We start from the raw sequence: 17528 nt of genomic DNA on the forward strand, positions 1-17528 counted from the left end.
CAACACAGGCCCTGGGAGCACCCCCGAGGTCTGCACCTAAGGTGGACTGCTCTCTCCCCCCACCCCCCTTAGTACACAGGATAATTTGTTTTGGCAAGCTGTCGGCTGCCCCAGGACATGAATAAATGTCAGAGAGAGCAAAGAACCTGCACAGCCAACAGCATACCAGAGTTTTATTCAAAATGGCTGCCAAGACTTAATGCACCAGCCTTATGACAATTTTATGAAACTCGCAAGGCTGCCCCATGAAGTCTCAGCAGCCATTTTGAATAAAACATTACAGTACCAGCAGCTACAGCAAGAGCAAGGGGCAGGAAAGAGTGGGGCTCTTTTCTGTCCCTGAAGAGGCCACAAGACCACAAGGACCATAAGGTAGGTCTCCGGAGGGCCAACAGAGGTCTCGGGGGTGGCCGGCATGTTTTCTCCATCATGATAAGGATACTGAGATATTGGTCCCCATTCCCACAGTGTTGCCGCAGGGTGAGTCACCACTACCATGATATTCCTAAGCTTCTGCATGGTTCCCTTACCATTACTGCGGTAACAGTTACAGTATCATTCTATAACATGGACCTATCACAATGGAGAGATGTTCTAGTGACTTTTGACCACAGTCAACATAGAAGAGTAGTCTAGTGATTAGAGCAGTGGGATGAGAGCTAGGAATGCCAGGATTCAAATCACAGTTCTCCTACTGATGCTCATTCTTGCCTTGAGCATGTCATTTCACCCTCTTTGGCCTCTGGGTGCTGTCAATAATCAGGGAAGGATACAGTCTTCATTTCACTCAGATTCCACCAAAGCATCCTCCAAGACAGACTGTTCACCCTTTCCAAGGTAGGGAGAACGAGAGGGCACTCTCTAAAGTTGAAAGGGGATAGATTCCGTTCAAATATAAAGAAATTCTTCTTTACCCAGAGAGTGGTGGAAAACTGGAACGCTCTTCCGGAATCTGTTATAGGGGAAAACACCCTCCAGGGTTTCAAGACAAAGTTGGACAAGTTCCTGCAAAACTGAAATGTACACAGGTGAGGTTGGACTCATTTAGAGCACTGGTCTTTGACCTGAGGGCCTCCGCGTGAGCGGACTGCTGGGCATGATGAACCACTGGTCTGACCCAGCAGCGGCAATTCTTATGTCTTATGATACAAATGTAAGGTCTATTTACTAACTGCCTTATGCAATAACATGAACTATTCACAATACCACAGGAAAAGATCTTACCCAAACATGCATTAAATATTAATGAGCTCCAAATACACGCAAAGCAGCTCATTGCTATAAAATGTAAACCACAGCTTGCATTTAATTTCACAAGCTGCATTACTTATTGAAAGTTAACACCACTGTAAATGTTTTAATTATTATTGTACAACGCTTAGTATCTTAGGATAAGCGTTTAATCAAATATATGAATAAACTTGAAACTTAAAAAGGTAGTGTTAACTTTCCCCAGGAACATCAGCTCATTATCAGATTAGTCAGTGCTCCCAAAAATGCTTTCAAAAGGGCCAGCAATGTAAAAACAATAGCGCTTCCACCCCAATCCATAAAAAAATAATTGAACCCCTTCTGGACTTACCCCTTATCCCCCAATCCTTAAGCAATCTGTAAATGTCATACTACATGTCCTCCCATACTCTGATATTCAATGCAATTTTAAATTTAGCCATTTCCAAACCTGGACCCACCCTGGTACCCCTATGTCACCTACAAGGCTATCTATGTTGGTTAGTGAAGGGCAGGACTAGTGAATCTATCTTTACAAATGATGGTTACAAATCCCTTGCAATAGTCTTGTGGTATGACCACTAGGGGGTCAGGCTACAAAATAAGAGATCATTTTGTGGTGCTGAGGGAGTGTGAGGTTGTGGGTGTGTGGGTTGGTCCATGGTAGAGGAACAGAGGCTGGAAGAGAAATCTTGGGGGAGACTGACATTTACAAATGGATCAAGGATCAGGCATGGTATTTATAAATTTGGTCATACCCCTTTAAAAGATAACATGATATTACCAACTGTAACAATGCAAAACAAAACAAAAAAATCATCATAAGATTCATTAACCCATAGTATCTCAGTAGCATTGGTTTAAATAACTCCCGTAATAAGTTTTCTTGCAGTAAAAAGAACAAAATCGCTCTATTTTACTGTGGGTTAGAAAATAAGGCCTTAGATTATAAATTCTATGGTGCAGGGAAATACATACTATACTTTATTGTAACTCAACCTAGATTTGGAAAAGTGAATAATTAAGTCTAAAATTCAAATGCAGCCATGATTGATGGGTGAATTGTGCTTAATGTTTAATGTTCATTGATTTGATTAACCACTATTCATACCAAACAGCAAAGCGGTGTACAAGTCAAATTACAATGTGCAAATTACAATATAAGAAGTTACATTTTCTTTTGGATACAGTGAGGATATGGAATACATGCCATACAGTGATTGTCATTCAATTACAAAGCAAAGTCAAGAACACTATTTATAGTCGAACGTTTAAATACTTCTATGGCATAAATGCACAGGAGGCGAGTCTCTTTTATCCAAAGGAAGCTCAGGAATGAGGGGGCATAGGATTAGGGTTACCAGACATCCGGAGCCTCCACCACATACATCTCGTGCTCTGGATGCACAGAGGCTGGAACACCTCACTAGATGTACAGAAAGTCGGTTTCAATTATCCACACTTGGACATGCTCGCGATTAGGACATCCAAGTGCCGATTTAGGTTGCTTTTTCGATGACTATGTTTTTTGATTATGAGCCTGCAAGTGTCGGTGACATATTTTTCACTGGACTAAGAATACTTCTTCAAAAATTTCTTCATTAGGTCAATGAAGAAACAATGCATTTCCACTCATATAAACAGCTCAGAGAAAGGGCTTTAGTGGATAGACAGAGGTGATGAGACAGTAACATTTTACATTTCAAAGACCCTATACCTAATAATTGGTATGAAAGCTAATGGCTCTATTGAGTCCTTTTGTGCCAGTCTCAAACTGTTTGATCATTCTCAGTTTCCCATTCCTCTCTGATCCTGAAGTTTCCTTTAATCACCTTTATTTTGTAAGGTTGTTAAGGAAGTAAGCTTCCTTTGAGAAAATGTTCACCTATCGATCTGCCATTCTGTTAGTTTCTGTAATAGCTTGTTATTTTTTAAGAAGATTGACACATTCTCAGTTTTTGGCTTATTTATCCAATGTAGCATCACTGTTCACTTTTTTTTTTTTTTGCATTGGAGCATATATACTCGATTCATTAATGTTGAATGCTTCTTCCCCCATGTGTGTATCTGCAGGGTGCTCCGATATGTGCTGGCATAACTTGCATTGTGGTGTCTTTTGAGCAGAGCTGGATTCAGGAATAAGCAAATTAGATATAACCAAACTTCTGCCCTCCATTAACTATATGCCTGGCACCCAAATGTTTAGGGGCATCCTATCAAATGTGCTCAGGACTCAAGAAGCTAAGATTTTTTTCAGCATTCTACATATTTCTTAATCAGGGGCATAGCAATGGGTTAACCTGTTCACTTTCATAAGAACATAATAGCCTTACTGGGTCAGACCAATGGTCTATCAAGCCCAGTAGCCCATTCTCACAGTGGCCAATCCAGGTCCCTAGTGCCTGGCTAAAACCCAAGGAGTAGCAACATCCCATGCTACTGATCCAGAGCAAGCTGTGGCTTCCCCCATGTCTTTCTCAATAACAGAATATGGACTTTCCCTCCAGGAAATTTTTCAAACCTTTCTTAAAACCAGTTACGCTATCCACTCTTACCACAATCTCTGGCAATGCATTTCAGAGCTTAACTATTCTCAGAGTGAAAAAATATTTCCTCCTATTGGTTTTAAAAGTATTTCCCTGTAACTTCATCAAGTGTCCCCCTAGTCTTTGTAATCTTGGTCGCTCTTCTTTGAACCTTTTCTAGCACCACTATATCTTTCTTGAGATAAGGAGACCAGAATTGAATGCAATACTTCAGATGAGGTCGCACCATGGAGCGATACAGGGACATTATAACATTCTTGTCTTGTTAACCTAGCATCCTGTTTGCTTTTTGGACGCCACCACACATTAGGTGGAAGGTTTCATCATATTGTTTATGATGACACTCAGATCCTTTTCTTGGGCACTAACCCCCAAGGTGGACCCTAGCATCTGGTAACTGTGATTCAGGTTATTTTTCCCAATGTGCATCACTTTGCATTTGTCCACATTACATTTCATCTGCAGCAATATTGTGCTTCTTCCCTGCAGTCTGTACATAAAGCTGGTCATTTTTGGTGTTGATAGGTGGCTCAAAATTTTCACATTTTTAAACAAAATGAAATTGACAGTACGTGGAGAGAACTTGTGAAGAAATTGCTTGGCCCATGTTATATGAGCAATATGATTGTTCTCGGTTAGCTGATCTGCCCACCTCCACTTAAGACTTGTAAATGATTCAAAACACAATTAACTGAGAAATGTTGGTGCTCAGCTAATTTGATGAATGGACTTGAGCCTTTTAGATGCATCTTCTTGACTCAGTACAAATTTTTCAATTGTGATGTTTTCTTCAATGCAAATGTATTAGGAACTACAGCTTCCTTGTCTTGCAATTTCTTCAAAACATATTCTATACTTACCCTTTTCCACCTCTTCTCTAGAAACTCTTTCACCAGTCTATGAGAACCAAAATCTTTTATTCTATTATGCATTTTTAATAAAGATCATATCTTCCTGACTGAAAATCATGGTAACTCTTTATGTTTAAAGCAAAATGGCATCTGCACAAATCATAATTATTATAGCTGAGTGGTAATGACATCATTTAGGTGAGGTGGCCAGCATGAATGTAGACTTATAGTGAATTTCCTCAGGATGACATATCCTAAATTTTGTTCAAATTGGTCAAGTTTTGACAGACTTATACAGAAAATAAGCTTTATATGATTTTATTTTTATATGTTACTACAAGCAGTACACATTCCATGGTTTTCCTTTTCTTGGAGATGGCCAACTGGAATCTAAGGCCACTCCCAGTGCATCCCAGAATGCACTGGGAAGGAGGCCTAAGACTCAGTAAGCTCAGATGCCTAAAGCCCTTCCTATGGGAGGGACCTTAGGCATTTGGGCCAATGAGGGCCTTAGGCCCCTCCCTTGTGCATCCCAGGATGCACCTGCTAGGGGAAGGCCCCCTATTCAGAAGAAGTAGCCTGCCGACCATAGGGAGTGGGCATCCTTCCGGCCAGTCTTCCAGAAAAATGTACGGGGGAGGGTCCAGGGGGGTGGAAGCAGGAGGGATTGGGCATCCCGCCTGCTGGGGATGGTAACAGGGGGAGTGGTGGTACCGGGAGTGAGCACCTCTCCTGCTGGACAACTTGCGGTGGGGTTCGGATATGTTCCCTACTATGGCTGCTCAGTCGATCATGACAGGGGAATTTTCCCCTCCCCCATCAGCTGAGCACCATGGACTCCCCAAAGCTGGCAGCCTAGAATGATTGACAAGCAATCTGACTTGAGCGCTGGTTATAAAATAATGGCTTTGAGGAGTCCCTACTGCTCAGCTGATGGGGGGGGGGGGTAGGATTCCCCTGCTGCGATCGGATGCTGCACTCTAACAGCAAAGATATCTTGACTGAATAGGCACGATTTTGTAACCAGCACTCTCAAACGATTGACGAGCAATCAGCGGCCGCTTTTAAGGCGGCCACTGACTTGTCCACCATTTACAGAATCCAGCCCCTAGTGCCTCCTTTTAAGAAGATACTAAGTGATCCCATGTAAACACTATATACGAGGGGCCACTAAAAGTTGGGGCAGTCTCCATCGAGGGCTATACACTGAGTCCAGTGATTTCCCACTTTTTTCATTCCATATTTTTCAGACAGCACAAAAAAAGTGTAAAATCATTGGTCTCGGTGTATAGCCCTCAATGGAGAAGGCCCCAACTTTGTTGGTTGGGCTGAGAACTTTTCAGCAGCCCCTCATAGGTAGTTGACACAGCATGTTAACTGCCAAACACCTTCCATACCCACCCTCCACCCATGCCATAACCCCTTAACATCTATTTTAACACATCATAAACCAGCCATTAAGTGAGTAGAGTGGAGGTGCATTTAAAAAAAAAAAGTCTAAGTCCAACTTGGAGAAATAGAAATGGCCATTTTCGAATGGCAAACTGTTGGATGTCCAAATATAATTATTTTTTTGAAAATCATCTACTTAAGACCTCTTGCCCACTGAGACGTCTAACTTTATATCCCATTTTTGATCAGAAAAAAGAAACATCCATGTTGAAAACGTCCAAATGCAGCCCATTTGAACATGGGAGGGGCCCCCCAAAACCTACTATACCCACCTGTATATCCACCCCAATAGCACTTATTGCTGCAGGTGGCACCTATATGGGAGTATAGTAGGGTTTGTTTGGGCTCACGTTCTACTATAAATGTGGAGGGGCATAATCAAAAAAACCGTCTAAGTCCCTTTTTGGCCTAAGGCCTTAAACGTTGAAAGCAGAAGCAAGGGAAGTGTCCATAACTAAAACAAAAGTCCTTGTTTTGATTATGGCCTGCCTCTACCTTCAGCTGTTTAAATGCCCAGCCAATCACTATGTCTACAAGTACACCCAAACGACGTCTACACTTATACCCCATAATGAACCAAAAAAACGCATAAGCCCAAAACGTCCAACACAAGGGCTTTTAGGAGGAGGAGCCAGTCCTTCGCCTAAAAGCTGGATTCTGTAACCGGTGTCTGTCAAAAACACCGGTTACAGAATCCCCCCCAACCCCCCCCCCCCACACACACACACATCGGGGGAGGAGGGAACCCAAGCCCCGGGCACCCCCCCCCCCGACATCGGGGCAAGAGAGAGCCCGAGCCCTCTTGCCCCGGCAATCGTGCCCCCCCCCCCCCGCCGAGTACAATCAGGCCAGGAGGGAGCCCAAACCCTCCTGGCCCCGGTGACCCCCCCCTCCGACTCGACCTGGCCAGGAGGGAACTCAGGCCCTCCTGCCTTTGACACAACCCCCCTCCCAATGACCACCCCCCCTGAACCCGCAATTGGCCCCCCTGCCGACCCCACCCCCCTTCCCTGAAATCGTTGGCTGGACAGACGGGTGCCAAGCCTGCCCGACCATCCGGCAGGCCAGCCGGCTCCAGAATGGGGTCAGATTGGCCCAGGCGGTTGAAACCCTGCCCACAGGTGGGGCCTGAGGCGCCTGGGCCAATCAGAATAGGCCTGGAAGCCTTAGGCTCCTCCTGTAGGCAGGGCCTTAGGAACATTGGCCCAATCCATGAGGCCCGATTTGTTCTCCGATACCTCAGGCCCCACCTGTGAGCGGGGTTTCAGCCTCCTGTGCCAATCCGGCCCCATTCTGGAGCTGGCTGGCCTGCCGGGTGTGCTTGGCACCCGTCTGTCTGGCCAATGATTTCAGGTATAGGGAAAGGGGGTGGGGGTGTCGGCCTATCGGGGGTTCGGTCGTTGGGGGTTGTGTCGAGGGCAGGAGGGCCTGGGATCCCTCCTGCCCGTATTGTAGTGGGGAGTCACCGGGGCCAGGAGGGCTTGGGCTCCCTCCTGGCCAGGTCGAGTCGGAGAGCCGCCAGGGCCAGGAGAGCTTGCCCCGATATTGTGTGGGGGGGGGGGGGGGGGGGGGGGGGGGTGAAGCATTGCGGCAGGAGAGATGCCTCATCTCCCCTACCTCGATGCCATCACTTCGCTACCCGAACTGCTGCGACCCGCGGCAGGACAGATAGGGCATCTCTCCTGTCGCAGGTCACGGCAGTTCAGGTAGTGAAGTGATGGTATCGCGATAGGGGAGATAAGGCATCTCTCCTGCCGCGATGCTTGCAGTGGAGGGGTAGGTAGGTTGCTGGGGCCGCTGAGCTGATTGCAGCAGTCACGATCAGCTCAGCGGCCCCTTTTTCGCCACTTAGACCTGGTTTGACTTCGTCTAAGTCAAAAAAGTATAAGTGCCGACTAGGCAACCTGCCTACGGTTTTGGTTATACCTGTTGTACGCCTAGGTGTAGGTCGGCCCACCTCCCGCCCTTTCCCCTCCTCTAAACACGCCTCTTTTCTCTCTTTGAGTTTAGAGGCAGCTTTGGTTATGGGTACTTGGACGATCTGGCTTTTTGATCATCCAAGTAGCCATTTAGGACACTTTTTAGACCTTTTTTTTTATTATGAACCCCATAGTGGTTAAGAGTGGTTTATGGGCCTAGAGCCTCCTCTCTATATAGTTCATTAGCCCACCCACCAGGCTACTTAAGACACTTGTTTACAGCTCTACCAGGCTTCCCCATATCAGATGCTGGTATACCAGAGACAGGTATGTACCTTTTTGTGTGGTGGAAGGGGTCAGCGAGCACTGGGGGAGTGTGGGGGTGTCTTACCTTGATGACTGCAGTGGTCATCTGGTCACCTTTGTGGCATTTAGATGCTTCTAAAACAGGTCTAGTTCCAAAAGTGTAAGTTCCGTCCAGGATGTATTGCAAAACATTTGATTATTGCTGCAAGACATCCAAGTCTAACCCACCCGTAGACACGCTCAAACCTTGCCCATAACACGCCTCTACCACCCATATCGTACTCTGGATGCACAAGAACTGGGACACCTCACTAGATGTCCAGAAAGCTACTTTTGATTACCAGCACTTGGACGTCCTGGCGATTAGGATGTCCAAGTGAAGATTTAGGATGTTTTTTGGACGTCTATGTTTTTTTTATTATGGGCCCGATAGTTTAGTAAAAGGACCTCTTAGGTTCCTAAATTTAGGAACTCAGCTTCTTTTGAATATTGGCTTCTTATATTTTAATGAATCTTTGTAGTTAAATGTGAGAAGAGAGCAGTGCTATGGTGAACTAAGTAGTGGATCTTGAAAACTCATTTACCCAAAATGACAGCTTACAAAGAATGACAGCCATCTTAGATAAGAAATGCTATCTTACAAGTAATCATACTGTATGAGTGGATAAATCCTTGGCTGTATGAACAGGAATTTGTAAGCAGACAAAATGGGCCACTTGGTCCTTTTCTGCTGTTGTCAACAAATGTTATAATGTTCCATAATTTACCAACACTTCCATTTTCTGCAAGTCTTTCTGCCAATAGTAAATTAGCTTGCTTACTGAGGACTTGCAATTGAGTATGATAATTCTGTGCAATAAAACAGATCCAGCCTCTGTACAATCACAGATATAACTAGAAACCCTTTGCCAAGGATTTCATTGACAAGTAGTCATATGTAGTATGTCATAATGAAATTTTCTTCACAGGAGTCTGTCAACAGTTATCCACAATCAATTTATCCAGGTAAGATGACTTCTAAGGAGTGCAATAAAGCTGCTAATAATTTCCCTAATAATTTTTATTTCTAATAATTATTAAATAACTGTGAACTGTAACTGAACACACAGTAATTGTATTTCCAGCCAATCTTAATTGAGATTTCGCCAAAACGAGGAGAACTCAGTCCTGAAATCTAGGCACAGGTCTCTCATATCGTAGAATTGCATCATCATTGAAAATTTCACTTGGAGTGATGATACTTGAACGTGTGAAAGATACTAGATCCTTTGGTTCCAGGCAATGGTGGTCATCATCCTCATGCATCAACTAGCCGGGATGATCGGAAAATTGTAATTACTGCATAGTTATCTTCTCGTATCAATGGCACCTGACTGCGTTCTTGCTTAGCATCCCAACTGCAGAACCTGAGCAGATGGACAATTCGCCTCAGATTTTTTTGAAGGTGGGCTGAGTCAAGAACTGGTCGAGTTGAAGGTGAGAGGGTAGTGATCAATGGAGATCACCCTGAGGAAAGGGATGTTACCAGTGGTGTGCCTCAAGGTTCTGTTCTTGGGCCTGTTCTTTTTAACATTTTTATAAAGACTAGTATTTTAGCCAGTTACATTTCTGTCTTTCTCTCCCTCCCGCTGTCTTTCTTTCTGTCTCTCTCCCTGCCCGTGTCTTTCTTCTTTTCTTTCTCCCTTCCTCCCACTGTCTGTCTTCATTTCTCTCCCCCCACTTTCCTGTGCAGCAGCCACAGAAGCATTCCCTTCCCCTCCATTTCCCTGTGAAGCAGCATTTCTCCCACCCTACTTCCCTGTGCAGCAGCCACAGCAGCATTCCCTCCCCCTCACCACTTCCCTGTGCATCAGCAGCGTTTCCCCTATCCCCCCTTTCCCTTCCCGCGGTCTGGCCGGCTCCCTTAGTCCCTTACCACTCCCCTTCCCACGATCCCGACAAACCTGCCGATTCCAGCAATGTCTGCAGCACTCTACACACACTGCTTCGGGGCCTTCTATTGCCCTGATTTACTCTGGCACGTCCCTGATGACATCATCAGAGATGCGGCAGAGCAAATCAGGGCAGTAGAAGGCCCCGAAGCAGCATGTGTAGAGTGCTGCAAACGCTGCTGGAATCGGCAGGTTTGGAGTCGGGACCACGGGAAGGGAAGGGGGGGGGGCAGCAAAGGACTAAGTGAGCTGGTCAGACGTTGGGAAGGGATGGGAGGGTCAGACCGAGAAGAAATTACTTACGGAGTGAGTGGGGAGCCGGCAAAGCAGCTGGAGTCTTTTTTGTCGGCGAGCCACCACCGCAAAAAACTTTATTAAAGGAGCCAGCGAGACCGTGAATGTGGGGCCGTTGTAAGCTCGCATACACACTCTTGCCAGCCACGGACATACGGATCAGGGAACACGCCGGTAAGAGTGCGCATGCGCGGCTAGGGTTTTATTACATTAGATATTGCTGAAGGGTTGTCGGGTAAGATTTGCCTCTATGTGGATGATACCAAAATCTGCAATAGACACGTCAGATGGTGTGAACAACATGAAGAAAGACCTAATGAAGCTTGAAGAATAGTCTGAAATTTGGCAGCTAAAATTTAATGCTAAGAAATGCAAGGTCATGCATTTGGGCTGCAAAAATCCAAGGGAATGGTATCCGGAATCCAATTGGGTTTTCAGGATTTCCCCAATGAATATGCATGAGATCTATTTGCATGCACTGCTTTCAATGCATATTCATTGGGGAAATCCAGAAAACCTGATTGGATTCTGGCCCTTGAGGACCGAAGTTGCCCATGTCTGGTTTAGGGGGTGAAGAACTTATATGCACAACAGAAGAGCGGGATTTGGGTGTGATTGTATGTGATGATCTTAAGGTGGCCAAACAGGTTGAAAAGCTGACGGCGAAAGCTAGAAGGGTGCTAGGTTGCATAGGGAGAGGTATGGCCAGTAGGAAAAAGGAGGTATTGATGCCCCTGTATAAGACTTTGATGAGACCTCATTTAGAATACTGTGCACAATTCTGGAGGCCGCACCTTCAAAAAGATATAGAAACATAGAAATAGACGGCAGATAAGGGCCACGGCCCATCTAGTCTACCCACCCTAAAGTCCCTCCCCTACCTTTGCCCTGTGAATAGATCCCATGTGCCGATCCCATTTGGCCTTAAAATCAGGCACACTGCTGGCCTCAATCACCTGTAGTGGAAGACTATTCCAGCGATCAACCACTCTTTCAATGAAGAAGAATTTCCTGGTGTCACCTCTTAGTTTCCCGCCCCTGATTTTCCACGGATGCCCTCTTGTTGTCGTGGGACCCTTGAAAAAGAAGATATCTTCCTCTGCCCCGATGTGGCCCGTAAGATACTTGAACGTCTCGATCATGTCTCCCCTCTCTCTGCGCTCCTCGAGCGAGTATAGCTGTAATTTGTCAAGCCGTTCTTCGTATGGAAGATCCTTGAGTCCCGAGACCATCCGGGTGGCCATTCTCTGCACCGACTCCAGTCTCAGCACATCCTTGCGATAATGCGGCCTCCAGAATTGCACACAGTATTCCAGGTGGGGCCTCACCATGGATCTATACAATGGCATAATGACTTCCGCCTTACGACTGACGAAACCCCTTCGTATGCAGCCCATGATTTGTCTTGCCTTGGACGAAGCCTGCTCCACTTGATTGGCAGACTTCAGGTCCTCACTGATAATTACCCCCAAGTCTCGTTCTGCTACCGTTTTTGCTAGGATCTCGCCATTAAGGGTATAAGACTTGCATGGATTTTGGCTGCCCAGGTGCATAACTTTGCATTTTTTGGCATTGAAGTTGAGTTGCCATGTCCTAGACCATCGCTCCAGTAGGAGTAGGTCGTGCATCATGTTGTCGGGCATTGAATCTTCGTCCGTTGTGCATTTGCCCACTACATTACTTAGTTTGACGTCATCGGCGAATAATGTTATTTTACCTCGAAGCCCTTCTGCCAAGTCCCTTATAAAGATGTTGAATAGGATTGGGCCCAAGACTGAGCCCTGTGGCACTCCACTGATCACCTCCGTCATTTCGGAGGGGGTGCCGTTCACCACCACCCTTTGAAGCCTACCTGCCAGCCAGTTCCCAACCCATTGCGTCAATGTGTCACCTAATCCTATAGAACTCATCTTGCTCAGCAATCTGCTGTGTGGTACGCTATCGAATGCTTTGCTAAAGTCCAGGTACACGATGTCCAGGGACTCCCCAATATCCAGCTTCCCCGTCACCCAATCAAAGAAGCTGATCAGGTTGGATTGGCATGATCTCCCCTTAGTAAATCCATGTTGTCGGGGATCCCGTAGATTCTCCTCATCCAGGATCTTATCCAATTGGTGCTTGATTAGAGTTTCCATTAGTTTGCTCACTATCGATGTTAGACTCACTGGTCTGTAGTTTGCTGTCTCCATCTTTAAGCCTTTTTTGTGGAGTGGAATGATGTTAGCCGTCCTCCAGTCCAACGGGACGCTGCCTGTACTAAGGGAGAGGTTGAAGAGCGCGGACAGTGGATCCGCCAAGACATCACTCAGCTCCCTAAGCACCCTGGGGTGCAGGTTGTCCGGCCCCATTGCTTTGTTAACCTTGAGCTTTGACAGCTCACCGTAGACACTGCTGAGCGTAAACTCAAAGTTACTAAACGGGTCAACTGAGCCAACCCTTGTCTGTAGCTGAGGGCCGAGCCCTGGCACTTCTCGGGTGAAGACTGAGCAGAAGTATTCATTTAACAGTTGGGCTTTTTCCGAATCCTTTTCCACATAGTCTCCGTCTGGATTCCTAAGACGTACAATCCCGCCTGAGTTTTTTCTTCAATCACTGATATACCTGAAGAAGGATTTATCTCCCTTCTGGATGTTCTTTGCCAGAGACTCCTCCATGTGGAATTTAGCCTCCCTGACTGCTGTTTTGACGGCTTTTGATTTGGTCAGGTAGTCTGCTCTAGAGTCCTGCTTCCCCAATTGTTTATAAGAGATGAATGCTTTTTTCTTCTCCTTGATGAGGTCTGAGATCTCCGCAGTAAACCACTGTGGCTTATTGTTCCTTCGCTGTTTACTTACTGATTTAACATAGCGGTTTGTTGCTTCTTGTATGGTTGTTTTCAAAGTCGACCACATTTCTTCCACGTTATCGGTTCCTGCTTGGCTTTGTAGCGCCTGGTGAACAAAGTCTCCCATTTCTTTGAAATTTGTGTCCTTGAATTTGAGGACCTTGGTCAGTGTGGTAGATTTAGTGAAACCTTTCCTGAGATTGAACCATACCAAGTTGTGGTCACTGGAGGCCAATGTGTCGCCCACCAAGACCTCTGTGACACTTTCTCCATTGGTAAGTATCAGGTCCAGTATTGCCTGATCCCTTGTTGGTTCCAACACCAGTTGCCTGAGTCTTGCTCCCTTCATAGAGTTTAATAGTCTCCTGCTGCTGCCGGAAGCAGAGGTAAGTATATCCCAATCCATATCAGGCATGTTGAAGTCACCTAGCAATACTGTGTCCCCACGCAAGGTGATATTTTCTATATTTCCGATTATTTCCATATCCAGGCCATCCTGTTGTCTTGGGGGTCTGTAAATTACACCAAGATAAAAGCATTTGTCCTTCCCTCTGGCCAAATTAACCCAAAGGGATTCCCCAGTATACTGGACATCTGAGATTCTCGTGACCTTAATGTCATCTTTAGTATATAATGCTACACCTCCTCCCATTCTGCCCTCCCTGTCCCGGTGAAGCAAGTTGTAACCTGGTATGACCATGTCCCACCCGTGGGAGTCTGTGAGCCAGGTCTCGGATATCGCCACCACATCCAGGTCGGCATTCCTTATTTCTGTTTCCAATTCCAGGATCTTGTTTCCTAAACTGTGTGCGTTGACGTACATAGCCCTCCATGTTGTATTTTTATTACGTCTCAATGGGGATATTCCTGCTTGAGCTACTTGAACACCTTTAGCATTATTTGCGTTGTGCTTTCCTTAGACCCAGAACCATAATGTGTACTCCCCATATACCCAGAACTACAGTGTGTACTCCCCCCAGACCCTGAATTGCAATGTGACCCATAAATATGATGTGACCCTACTTCCGACTCGACAGTGTGTGCATTCACCCCTGACCCAGACCTAGAATTTCGGTGACTACTTACCTCAGCCTCAAAAAAGTATTGGCAGTTTAGTTCGCCAGGTATGTTGTTTGTGCCTGTACCCTCCCCCGACTTACCTAGTTTAAAGCCCTGTGGAGTACACGGGCTAGACGGTGTCCAAGGACATTCTTCCCTCTTCTGGTCAGGTGTAGCCCGTCGTGTCCCTGTAGCCCTTGCAATGCTTCTCCATGGTGCAGAAACCCGAAGTTCATCTCCTTGCACCATCCTCGCAGCCAGTCGTTCGCCCTCTGTATTCGATCCTCTCTGGCTCTGCCCTTGCCCCTTACTGGGATAATCGAGAAGACTACCTGCGCATCCATCCTCCTCAGCTTCTCCCCCAGGGCCCTGAAGTCTTCAGGTATGCTGTCCGGGCTGCTCCTTGCAGTGTCGTTGGTTCCGACGTGGATTAGAATCATGGGGAAGTGGTCTCGGGGCTTGATGAGTCTGTCAAGGCAAGCAGTGACATCACGGATCCTGGCCCCTGGCAAACAGCAGACCTCTCTTGATTGTAGGTCTGGTCTGCAGATTGGTCCCTCGGTGCCCCTCAGCAGCGAATCTCCGATGACCACCACTCTGCGCTTCTTAGGGGTGGGCCGTACTGTTGATTACAGAGCTGGAACCGTCTGCTGAACAACTTCTTGTACCTCTTTTTCCGGACTTTCCTGTAGCAGCTGATATCTGTTCCTCAGGGCGATTTGAGGTGTCGATGTAGAGCTGTCCTGTATGAGAGAAAAAAAGACAGAGTTAGGTCCTCTGCGTTTTCTTGTGGAGGAAGTCACCAGCTGCCAGGAGTCAGCGTCTCCAACCACTTCCTGAATTCCAGCAGTTTGTCTCAAGGTGGCCGTTTTGGATGCTTTGGGTGTTCCCAGGGTGGACATGTCAGGTTCCTGTTCAGCGATCTGAGACAGCTCCTGGATGACTCCATCGATGAAGATCTCGTCGTCTCGGATGCTCCTTAAGTGCTGAACCTCCTGTCTCAGGCTCTTCAGCTCCATCAAAAGGCTTTCCTCTGGTTGATCCAATTCTTCTGTCTGCGTTGAGACTGTAGACATCTTTGAGGGGATGGCCTCGGTCTCTCCGTCCTGGTTCCCCTTCCATCTGTACTCGGACCATAGCCATCCCCTGGGTGCTCTCGGTGACTGAACTGCCTGTTTTGATTGAAGTCTTGCTGCTTCTAGTCCTACCTGCCATTACAAATGTTTATTGTTATTATTATTATTTCTTTATTTTTAATATTTTTTTTTTTAAGATATTTGTTAGGGTGGGGGCTGTTAGGTGTTAGTCAGTAAGTGTTGAGGGAGGGATAGAGGTAGTTTGTTAGTTCTTGGTCTGAGGGATGGAGTAGTTAGTTAACTGTTAGTTAATTGTCAGTTAAGGATGTCTGTCTGTTAGTGTGCTGGAGAGGTCTGCCTGTTAAAGTGGTTTGGGAATAGAGTGATTGGTAAGGTCTGCCTGTTTAGTGAGAAAAATTTAGTAGCTTGTTGGTGTGATAGAAAGTTGTAAGATTGAGAGTTAAAGACTTGGTAGAACGCTAAAGAAAGACTGAAGACAATTTATTAGTTAGCTAGTCTTATAAGTTGGGAGTCCGGCTATAGTTGATAGCCCTTTCTTGATGCCCTTCTTGAGGCTCTTCGCAAAGGCGCTCTCGCTAAGGCGAGCGCCTTTGTCGCTCGCCTTCGCCGCGCGCCGTTGGCCCCCCCCTGGTTAAGGGGGAGTCCGGGCGCTGACGCTGGTGGTGACGTGGAGCGGGTGGGCGGAGCTAACTCTCGCCGCTACCCGCTCGTCGCTCCTACCGTCCTCTGCCTCCTCCTGCTAATCTTTGCCCCACCTCTCCTGCTGCTTTCAGTCTCCCCTCAGCAGCCGCTAGCTCTGCCTGCCTCCTCCACGCGGTCGCCGATTTTCTTCACCGGCGGCTCCCTTCCTGGTTAAGGGGGAGTCCGGGCACTGACGCTGGTGGTGACGTGGAGCGGGTGGGCGGAGCTAACTCTCGCCGCTATCCGCTCTTCGCTCCTACCGTCCTCTGCCTCCTCCTGCTAATCTTTGCCCCGCTCTCCTGCTGCTTTCAGTCTCCCCTCAGCAGCCGCTAGCTCTGCCTGCCTCCTCCACGCGGTCGCCGATATAAAAAGGATTGAGTCGGTCCAGAGGAAGACTACTAAAATGGTATGTTGTCTTCATCATAAGGCGTATGGGGACAGACAAGATCTCAATCTGTATACTTTGGAAGAAAGACAGGAGATATGAGAGAGACGTTAAAATACCTATGTAATGTAAATGCGCATGAGTCACGTCTCTTTCATTTGAAAGAAAACTCTGCAATGAAAGGGCATAGGATGAAGAGTAATCTAAGAAAATACTTTTTTTATAGAAAGGGTGTAGATGCATGGAACAGTCTCCCAGAAGAGGTGGTGGAGACAAAGACTGTGTCTGAATTCAAAAGGGCCTGGGATAGGCACATGAGATCTTTCAGAGAGAGAAAGAGATAATGGTTACTGCAGATGGGCAGACTAAATGGACCATTTGGTACAGTCTTTTGTGCTCAGTCAGTTTGATTACTGCAATATTGTTTATCTAGGAATTTCTCAAAGAAATATGTGACTGTGGATGGTCCAGAATGTGGCTGTCATATGATCATGCTTCTTCAGCCCAAAGATTAATCTAACGCCATTTTACCGGAAATTGCACTGGATACCAGTGGAGGCACGTGTGAAGTTTAAATTTGGTTGATTTTGTTTTAAAGTTCTGTTTTGACTTTCTCCCAAATACTTGATTGACCTTTTTACTTTTGCAAACAAGAAACATAGGAGAAATTCCCACTTGAAACTTTGTCTTCCTACCAGTTAAAGATTGCAAATTTAAAAAACATCATAATTATCTTTGTCATATCAGACAGCATTATGGGGCAAAGATTTGGAAAATATAATCATGTCTTCGAGTTCTTATGTGAAATTTAGAAGAAATTTAAAGACATATTTGTTTCTTAAATATTTGGGTAATTAATTTCCATGTTTATGGACAATATACTTTAATAATCTATTCTGTGAGTCTTATTTTTAAGTTACATAATTTTCAATTTATTCAATTGTATACACTAT

Source organism: Geotrypetes seraphini, chromosome 4 (assembly GCF_902459505.1).
Source record: "Geotrypetes seraphini chromosome 4, aGeoSer1.1, whole genome shotgun sequence".
NCBI classification, from domain to species: domain Eukaryota; kingdom Metazoa; phylum Chordata; class Amphibia; order Gymnophiona; family Dermophiidae; genus Geotrypetes; species Geotrypetes seraphini.